Below are 10,376 nucleotides of genomic sequence, written 5' to 3'. Positions count from 1 at the left end.
GGAACACAGTAATGAGCTGTAGACCATTCAGCAACTGCACAGTGATAGACCAGTTCAAATAGGCCACCAAGTGCTAATTGGTATGTGTCAGCAAGCGGTTAATGTATCCGTACTCATAGAAGAGGTGGCACAGCACCCTGAATTATACAACCCGAGTATCACCAGCTATTGTGATGCATACAAACGGAACAGATCTGGCAACAAGTCACCCAGTGAGTATTATCCTTCCACTGGGAAAAACTGTCCTCCAGGGGGCAGGAGATTAAAAGCCCTTTGGCACCTAGGTAAGTGCCATGCAAGTTTTTACCCAAATAGTGTAGCTTTCATTCTACCCGGGTACCTCATGCTATATTACGGTGGTCTCCAAACTGTGGCCTGGGGGCCGGATGCGGTCCTTTGTTTGCCTTTATCCAGCCCTCGAGGCATTATTTCTGCCACCACCACCAACAATGGGGTGCTATTCCTCTCTCCGACACCAACAGTGGGGCACTATTCCTCCCTCCGACACCAACAGTGGGGCACTATTCCTCCCACTGACACCAACAGTGGGGCACTATTTCTCCCACCGACACCAACAGCGGGGCACTATTCCTCCCACCGACACCAACAGTGGGGCACTATTCCTTCCACCGACACCAACAGTGGGACACAACACTGCCAAGCGTGTACACTCCCGTACATGAAGACTTTCTGTTTTCACACAACAGAAGGTAACGAGGAAAGAGTTGTTGCCGACGCGGAGACGGCCATTTTGTTGGTTAGTATCGGAGCGGACTAACCATATCCGCTCATAATACCGTGTACGGTTGTCGAGTCGTCTATATCTCCAATTAATAATGGTTTACAGTAACCATAGGTGACGGAATTGGAGATCTTGATGAATTGGCTATTTTGACAGAACACCCTCACCCTCCGCTTACACCCCTGTGCTCAGGGCTGCCTGTGTGTGCCAGTGTGGAACGGCCAGGCTAGAAGTGTCACAGACGGTGGGAGGTCAAGGGTGTGCGCCGGCCACCATCCTGTTTTTACCCACGAACTTCGACCCCAAACACATGGTGGTGGGAGCGTGCATCGAAATATCACAGCGGTGTGAGCGGCCGGAACATTCCGCTGGTATTGATGTGAGAGGCGCTCGGATAGTGCGGCGGGTGATTGCCAGTGAGCGATGGTTATCCCCTCCAATGCGGCTCCACACTCACCCTCATCTTATTTCCACTCGCCAAATGTGAACAGGCGAGTGGAAATTTTGAGGGTTGGCCTACTAAAAGATCTTCATAGCTGTTAAAATGCTCATTTTAAGGATCAATTCCCTTGGACCATGTGAAATTGTCCAAAAAGATGCCATTATCTTCAAGAGCTTTCACTCGGTTTCAAACTCACAACCCCTTTGTGTATAATAACACCAGGGTACACTCAATGCCATGGCCTCAGATGGCAAGTGGGCTTGTTGTGACCAGGCTAGACTAGCCTCTCACTTGACCTACTAAAACCAGCTCCTGTCACAGGCGGTGGGATACCAAATGTACTCCGCCTGTGACAGGAGCAATACAGGAAGCATTGGCTTTGCTCTCTACTGCAGCCGCATGCTTCCTCCAGTGCTGGCTCCTGTCACACAGATGATCAGGGATGGCGGGTCAGGAACCCACGATCTGGAGACAGCAGCCACCAGGGATACATGCCAGCAGTACCCCCCAGCAGTACCAGCCAGCAGTACCCACCAGCAGTACCAGCCAGCAGTAAAGGCCAGTAGTACCAGCAGTAAAGGCCGGCAGTACCCACACCCACCGGTAGTACCAGCCAGCAGTACCCACCAGTAGTACCCCCAGCAATACCAGCCAGTAGTACCCACCAGCAGTACCATTCAGTAGTACCAGCCAGCAGTACCCGCCAGCAGTACCAGCCAGCAGTAAAGGTTGGCAGTACTCACCGGTAGTACCAGCCAGCAGTACCCACCAGCAGTACCATTCAGTAGTACCTGCCAGCAGTACCAGCCAGCAGTACCCGCCAGCAGTACCATTCAGTAGTACCAGCCAGCAGTACCCCCCAGCAGTACCCACCAGCAGTACCATTCAGTAGTACCAGCCAGCAGTACCCCCCCAGCAGTACCCACCAGCAGTACCATTCAGTAGTACCAGCCAGCAGTACCCCCCAGCAGTACCATTCAGTAGTACCTGCCAGCAGTACCTGCACTGGAGGACAGCCAGCAGCAGACATACCCACCTGGGGAACAGCGGCAGCCAGCGATACCTGCAGGTATTCTGAGGAAGAAGTGAAGATTGAGGTCATTTGAGGTGTGGGTACCGCAATGCATCAGTGTGAAAGAAGCCTTGAGCCCCTTTCACACGATCGGTCTGATCGGGTCCGCCTGTCTGTTTTTCATGCAGACCCAAATGGACCCTCCATTCACCTCTATAGAACGACAGATGTAAATGGACTTGTGTCAGTTTACACCCGCCTAGCTCCAATCTGATCTACCTGAAAAATACAGAAGAGGATCCCTGGGTGGATCGGATCGAAGAGTAGAGCGGGGCTGTGTCCGTGTCTGCTCTGCATATGTAGAGTTGGCACGTACCTGTCATCTGCCCGCTCTGTTCATTGTGACACACGACCGTTTACCAAGTCGCTAAAGTGGCCCTCGCTCTTTAAAAGGTTGGGCACCCTTGCCTTAAACCATAGAACATCATCTCAACTGATGCCATTATCTTCAAGATCGTTCACAACACATGATCTCCATCTCTACTCCATCAACAGTCTCCGACACTGACCCGGCTAGAGACTAGAGAGATATGTGATCACCACCGTTTTTAGAGGTAAACAGATACAATGGGTGAAATAACGAATGTCACATCTTGCCAAATATATCACTTTGTGGTTTGCTGATCTCAAGGAATTCATAGACTGGAACAGAACATCGTAGATATTATTAGAATGTATTAAAGCCAATCGGAGTCTAACCTAACCACATCTTTTTTATTTAGAAGCCGATTTTTCGTGTCAACTAAGATTTTAGCTTTTTGCCATGTTTGTGAGTTGGGACTGAACTGACCAACGCGGCCCAACACATGTGGTGTAAATGAGTCCTCTATGCAATTTTTTTTTCTATTTTGTGGATTTGATCGTTATTTTTGCAACAATCCTTTAGCCTAGGTTTACACCGCTGCGGGTTCCTGCACAGATGTCTATTGAAATCACACCCGAAGTTGCCAACAGTAGTACAGAAACTACTTTTTGGGATCGGTGCAGCGTTGCACCAATTCGGCCGATGCCGTTGCCGGCAATACCTGCTGATTTGACATGGGATTAGGTGACCAATGGGAGAAGGACCCCCTTATATCAGTGGTCAGTGTAGTGGTCCCTTACATTGGTGACCAATGGGAGAAGGACCCCCTTATATCAGTGGTCAGTGTAGTGGTCCCTTACATTGGTGACCAATGGGAGAAGGAACCCCCTTACATCAGTGGTCAGTGTAGTGGTCCCTTACATTGGTGACCAATGGGAGAAGGACCCCCTTACATCAGTGGTCAGTGTAGTGGTCCCTTACATTAGTGACCAATGGGAGAAGGACCCCCTTATATCAGTGGTCAGTGTAGTGGTCCTTTACACTGGTGACCAACGGGAGAAGGACCCTCTTATATCAGTGGTCAGTGTAGTGGTCCCTTACACTGGTGACCAATGGGAGAAGGACCCCCTTATATCAGTGGTCAGTGTAGTGGTCCCTTACATTGGTGACCAATGGGAGAAGGAACCCCCTTACATCAGTGGTCAGTGTAGTGGTCCCTTACATTGGTGACCAATGGGAGAAGGACCCCCTTACATCAGTGGTCAGTGTAGTGGTCCCTTACATTAGTGACCAATGGGAGAAGGACCCCCTTATATCAGTGGTCAGTGTAGTGGTCCTTTACACTGGTGACCAACGGGAGAAGGACCCTCTTATATCAGTGGTCAGTGTAGTGGTCCCTTACACTGGTGACCAATGGGAGAAGGACCCCCTTATATCAGTGGTCAGTGTAGTGGTCCCTTACATTGGTGACTAATGGGAGAAGGACCACCTTATATCAGTGGTCAGTGTAGTGGTCACTTACATTGGTGACCAATGGGAGAAGGACCCCCTTATATCAGTGGTCAGTGTAGTGGTCCCTTACATTGGTGACCAATGGGAGAAGGACCCTCTTATATCAGTGGTCAGTGTAGTGGTCCCTTACATTGGTGACCAATGGGAGAGAGACCCCTTTATATCAGTGATCAGTGTAGTTCACACTGGCACTGCTGCTGTTGTCTTCGGTCAGATTCTGGTGGCTGAAGATAGGGCCACCTCACTGCGTGGACAGCCTCTCCAAACGGACTGTAGCAAAGTCCTCTCCATCGACTGGGGCTTAGATAGATGCTGCGTGTTCTTGTGCTCACTGCTGGTGGCCCGCACACCAGACTTAATGGGGGGGAGAACCCAGCACCTGGTGACAGTTCACTTGCCCAGTCACTGCTGTCCCGTCAGGCAGGGTCTCTCCTGAGCACAGGAAGCAGGGAGGAGCTGGAATTTATATCCCCTGGGCATGTGTCCAAAAAGGGGATTCTGGGAGCCCAGAGGATTGTGGGAGTTTGAATTAAAGGGACCTCCACCTGACTGTAGATAAAGGGGCACTCCGCCACAGAGTTTGTAAGGCTCGGGAGAGTGAGAGAGGCCGGGGTGTCAGGAGAACCTCTACCCAGAGGCTGGAGGTGGGCCCATGCAGTGAGGTGCTGCAGTAAAGGCTGAGTGAGCCAGGAGAACCAGAGATCTAGGAACTAGGACCACAAGCTGAGAGAGCCAGGTGGTTTGGTTTTCTCTGTTACCTGTTTTCGCTGGAGAAGAACCTCTGTGTGGGTAACTGTGTATCTGGAACTCTGGTTATTTTTGGTAAATAAAAGTGGGCTTCTAAGCCTTTCAAACATAGGTAGGACTGGCATGGAGTTCACTGAAATTGATCTACCACTGAGCTAAGCAAATCCTATATTATAAATATATATATATTCCTTGGTGGGAGTGGAGATGACTCCATCTATAAGGATATACAGTACATACACACATAGCACATGGCCGTGTTCACACTACGAGACGCTTCTCGGGGGCTGCAGTTCCTCTGATCTCCACAAGGTGGTGATCTTCTCACATCTACCATAGAGACAGGAAGTCTCTATGGAAGACAGGAAGTGATGTCAGGTACAGACAGGAAGTATCGGATGAGAGGTGAGGCGGGAGGAAGTAGAGAGGAGACATTGCTGGAAGAGGCAGGAGAGGAGGTAATAAGATCTTATTTTCTATTTACACCCAGTAACCCCCCCGTCATGTTCCGTCCTCTTCCTCCATAGTCACTGTGATGTCTTTTATCTCCAGCAGATGATGATACACACATATATAGTGTGGAAACCTAGATTAACCCCTTCAGGGGCAGAACATTCCCCCACTTACATAGCCGGAGCATTCTCTTTATTCTGGAGATAAATTCTAGTAATATGTTCCTCTAAAAAAAACGCACTGACAATAAATAGACAAGACAATGACCATCCTGCCAACAGCCAACACAATGATGGAGTGCCGGGGTCAGGAGTATGGAGCATAGAGCCCCTTACATTGCTGGTCAGGAGGAAGAAAACATTCCCCAGCCTGCCATGAAGAATATGTTCCATCATTGGGGTCAGAGGGAGGAAAATACTGAAGGAAGTAGAGGAGCTGAGGAACATCTCAGGGGGTAGTGAGGCTGGAGGACCTTGGGGCTTCTGAGGAGGCAGTGGAGCTGAACAGCACTGAGGGGGTAGTGGGGTTGAAGGACTCTGGGACCTTATTAGAGGGCTCTGAAGGAAGAGGAGGCTGTAGGGCTCAGTTGGACTCTAAGGTAGGGAATGGGGCTCTTGGTCTATGATGGGCCTTCCACCTTAAATTACTTCAGACCTACTTACAGAACTCCTGTAAGGAAAGGAAGTCCTCCTTCACCTTCTTCTCATCTCACTGGTCAGATAAAATTCTTCAAGATACCAAGTGGAATGAAGTAGGACAGTCCTTCACTTCTCGGTAGGCACTTGTACTTAAAGGTGGTCCATTTGCACTGCATTGACTATTGCAAGGTCAGTGCTGTGCGTCTGGGGGACAGTCCAATACCTTCCTATGACACAGGAACCCACCCCCCTACTCTGTACAATGTCCTGTATACTACTGTATACTTAGCAACCAAGAGGACAAACCCCTCCCCCCCTGCTGTCCCCCCCAGTACATAAGGCTCACCCTCCTTCCACCCCACCAGTACAGATATGTCCCCCCCCTCCTCCCAGGTACAGAGCTGCAGCACCCCCCCAATATTTAAAGCTCCCCCACCTCCCAGCACCCCCAATGCTTAAATCACCCCCCAATACACAGATCTCCCCCCAACCTCCCAGCACCCCCCAATACACAGATCTCCCCCCAACCTCCCAGCACCCCCTAATACACAGATCGCCTCCCACCTCCTAGCACTCACCAATACCGAGAGCCCCCCCAACCTCCTAAGACCCCCCTAATTCACAGAGCTCCCCCCACTTCCTAGCACCCACCAATACTCAGCTCCCTCCCACCTTATAGCCCCCCAAACCCACAATCTCGCTCCATCTCATAGCCCCTCAATACATAGTGCTCCCCTTGCCTCCTAGCAGCCCCAATACACAGTGCTCCCCCATCTTCTAGTACCCCCCAATACACAGTGCTCCCCCACATTGTAGTACCCCCAATGCTTCCCCCACTTCCCAGCACCCCCCCAATACACAGTGCTTCCCCCATCTCCTAGTTTTCAATACACAATCCCTGCCCACCTCCTAGCCCCCCAATACAAAGAGCTCCCCCCACCTTCTAGCGATCTCGCGGGGTGCCTCAGTACACAGACCTCTCGCGGGCGCCCCAGTACACAGACCTGTCGCGGGCGCCCCAGTACACAGAGCTCTTGCGGGCAGCCCAGTACACAGACCTCTCGCGGGCGCCCAGTACACAGACCTCTCGCGGGCGCCCCAGTACACACGCCCCAGTACACAGACCTTTTTCAGGCGCCCCAGTACACAGACCTTTTTTGGGCACCCAGTACACAGACCTCTCGAGGGCGCCCAGTACACAGACTTCTCGCGGGCACCCCAGTACACAGACCTCTCGCGGGCGCCCCAGTACACAGACCTCTCGCGGGCGCCCCAGTACACAGACCTGTCGCGGGCGGCCCAGTACACAGACCTGTCGCGGGCGGCCCAGTACACAGACCTGTCGCGGGCGCCCCAGTACACAGACCTTTTGCGGGCGCCCCAGTACACAGACCTTTTGCGGGCGCCCCAGTACACAGACCTGTCGCGGGCGCCCCAGTACACAGACCTTTTTCAGGCGCCCCAGTACACAGACCTTTTTCGGGCACCCAGTACACAGACCTCTTGCGGGCGCCCAGTACACAGACTTTTTTTTTTCATAGTAGATGAGGACCACTCACACTTGGCCTCTCCAGAGTACTTGTGGAGGCAGACACACTGCTCCTACCATACTGCCACTTGTATGGAAGATTTGTGTCTTCTTGTTCTCTCTAGCTCAGTGGTTCTCATCTCCCGTCCTCAGGACTCACTAACGGGACAGATTTTATGTATTACCTTGGGGGAGACGCAGACTAGAATACTGCAATCGCTGAACAGCATATGAGATCACCTGGGATGTGTTTCAGTTCTCTTGAAAACCTGGCCTGTTGGTGGGTCCTGAGGACAGGAGTTGAGAACCATTACTCTGGCAGCAGACTACTTCATCTTCAGGAGCATCCCCTTGACTGACACCCATCCACTGACTCTTCTAGGTGAAGTGGTGGCCCTCACAGGACAGTCCCCCATGACACAGATCTGTACTTGCTGTAGGTAGAATTAGATCCTTGCTGGTGTCTCCCTTCCAGTCAGTCCTGCAGGACCTCTGGGTTCAGCTCCTCACTGACTTCAGGCCCTCAGGTTGACTACCCAAGACTACAAGGCAACTTCTATAGATGAGGGTCAGCCACCCTCTCCCACCAGATCTTTCCTGGTGTCCCCCTTCCAGTCAGCTCTGCAGGACCTCTGGGTTCAGCTCCTCTCTAACTTCATGCCCTCAGGTCAACTACCCAAGGCCGCAAAGCAACTTCTACAGAGGAGGGGCTGCCGTCCCCTCCCTCCGGATCCTTGCTGGTGTCCCCCTTCCAGTCAGCTCTGCAGGAACTCTGGGTTCAGCTCCTCTCTGACTTCAGGCCCTCAGGTTGACTACCCAAGGCCGCAAAACAACTTCTACAGAGGAGGGGCAGCCGCCCCCTCCCTCCGGATCCTTGCTGGTGCCCCCCTTCCAGTTAGCTCTGCAGGAACTCTGGGTTCAGCTCCTCTCTGACTTCAGTCCCTCAGGTCAACTACCCAAGGCCGCAAGGCAACTTCTAAAGATGAGAGTCAGCCACCCTCTCCCACCAGATCTTTGCTGGTGTCCCCCTTCCAGTCAGCTCTGCAGGACCTCTGGGTTCAGCTCCTCTCTGACTTCTGGCCCTCAGGTCGACTACCCAAGGCCGCATAACTTTATGTCACGCCATATTTGCTTAGCGGTCTTACAAACGCAATTTTTGGGGTAGAAAATACACTTTTTTGAATTTGAAAAATAAGAAAACAGTAAAGTTAGCCCAATTTTTTTTTTGTATAATGTGAAAGATGATGTTACGCCGAGTAAATAGATACCTAACATGTCACGCTTTAAAATTGTGCCCGCTTGTGGAATGGCGGAAAACTGCAGGAAAAATCCCCATAGACCCTCGAAGCTCTGCTCCCGACCCCAGCAGGACCATCCACACACCTGCCTTGATTCAGGGCCCTGAGGAATGTTTTTTTCCTGCTTCCTTCTTATCGTTTCCTAGATCGCTTTCTTCAGCAGAATTCTCCTCCATCTTTCTTTTTCTTTTACTGTTTCCCCTTCTCTTCTTTCCTACTTTTCCTTTGATTTTCTTTGTCCTTTTATTTAAATTTCTCTCTTTCTCACATAAACAACGGAACTGTAAATCCCTATTTTTTTTGTTTATATAGTGTTTCCTGATGACCCCTACCCATGGACTTTTATGTTTATATGTTATTATTGATCGACACAAGTCTAGCCGTAGGCAATCGCCATTAAGCAGACTCATTTCCACACTTAATTATTTGATATCGTTCTTTTGTACTCTGCATGTTGTTCCAAATGAAAATATTTTCAACCCTAAAAATCTCCATAGGCAACGCTTACATTTTTTGGCCTCTCCTCTGAACCCGCTGTTGGCCCCTCCTCTGAACCCGCTGTTGGCCTCTCTCCTTTGAACCTGCTGTTGGCCTCTCTCCTTTGAACCCGCTGTTGGCCCCTCCTCTGAACCCGCTGTTGGCCCCTCCTCTGAACCCGCTGTTGGCCTCTCTCCTCTGAACCCGCTGTTGGCCTCTCTCCTCTGAACCCGCTGTTGGCCTCTCTCCTCTGAACCCGCTGTTGGCGTCTCTCCTCTGAACCCGCTGTTGGCCTCTCTCCTCTGAACCCGCTGTTGGCGTCTCTCCTCTGAACCCGCTGTTGGCCCCCTCCTCTGAACCCGCTGTTGGCCTCTCTCCTCTGAATCCGCTGTTGACTCACTGACAATCTCATTCACTTTAATGGGACGGCTGGTGATGCGGCAGTGACACAACAAGGTGAGGGATGTGGCGGCAGCAGGTGATTGGACGCCCGCTAACAGGAGCTGCCATGATGGATCTGAAATGACAGGTGCTCTTTAAATGGAAGGACTCATTCTTGCTGGTAGTTAGAATCTTCAATATTTACAAACAAAATGAAGGTTTCCTATTTAGAATAATAAGCTGTCAGGTTAGTAAAATGGCGATATCAGAACCGATTCAATCGTACAGTTTGTAGTGTACATAGAGGAATATTCCTGAACTTTGGTTTATCTCATGGTTACTGTGACATTGTGTGATCAATGCAGTGCATGTTATCTTAGCTTGCAGAGCTTGGATTTATTGAGTAAGTTTACCAAAAATGTAACTTTTGCAGAATATACAGCCTCATGCTACATAACTAAGCTCCATGTCATGCTGAATAAACTAAATGATTAATGTATCTTAAACAGAAAACTATCTTTAGATAGATTTTTACTCCAAAAGCATTTTATTAAAATAAATTTGATTAAAAATTAAAAAAAAAATCTATTGTAAATCAAAAAAATCAGATTTTTTTTAAAATCATTGATTTATATACACCCTGGATCTGGGGTCAAAAGGATCTCACATTTAAAGGCAAAAAAAAAAAAAATTTTACACGAAAAAAAATGGGCTCTTTTGAGGCCGGAGGGCGGAAATTACATCAGACATTGCTCCAGTCCTCCAAGGGCATAGAGTGGAGT

The sequence above is a fragment of the Aquarana catesbeiana genome, linkage group LG08 (genome assembly GCF_042186555.1).
Source record: "Aquarana catesbeiana isolate 2022-GZ linkage group LG08, ASM4218655v1, whole genome shotgun sequence".
Lineage (NCBI taxonomy): Eukaryota > Metazoa > Chordata > Amphibia > Anura > Ranidae > Aquarana > Aquarana catesbeiana.
Note: the sequence above shows the minus strand (reverse complement) of the source record.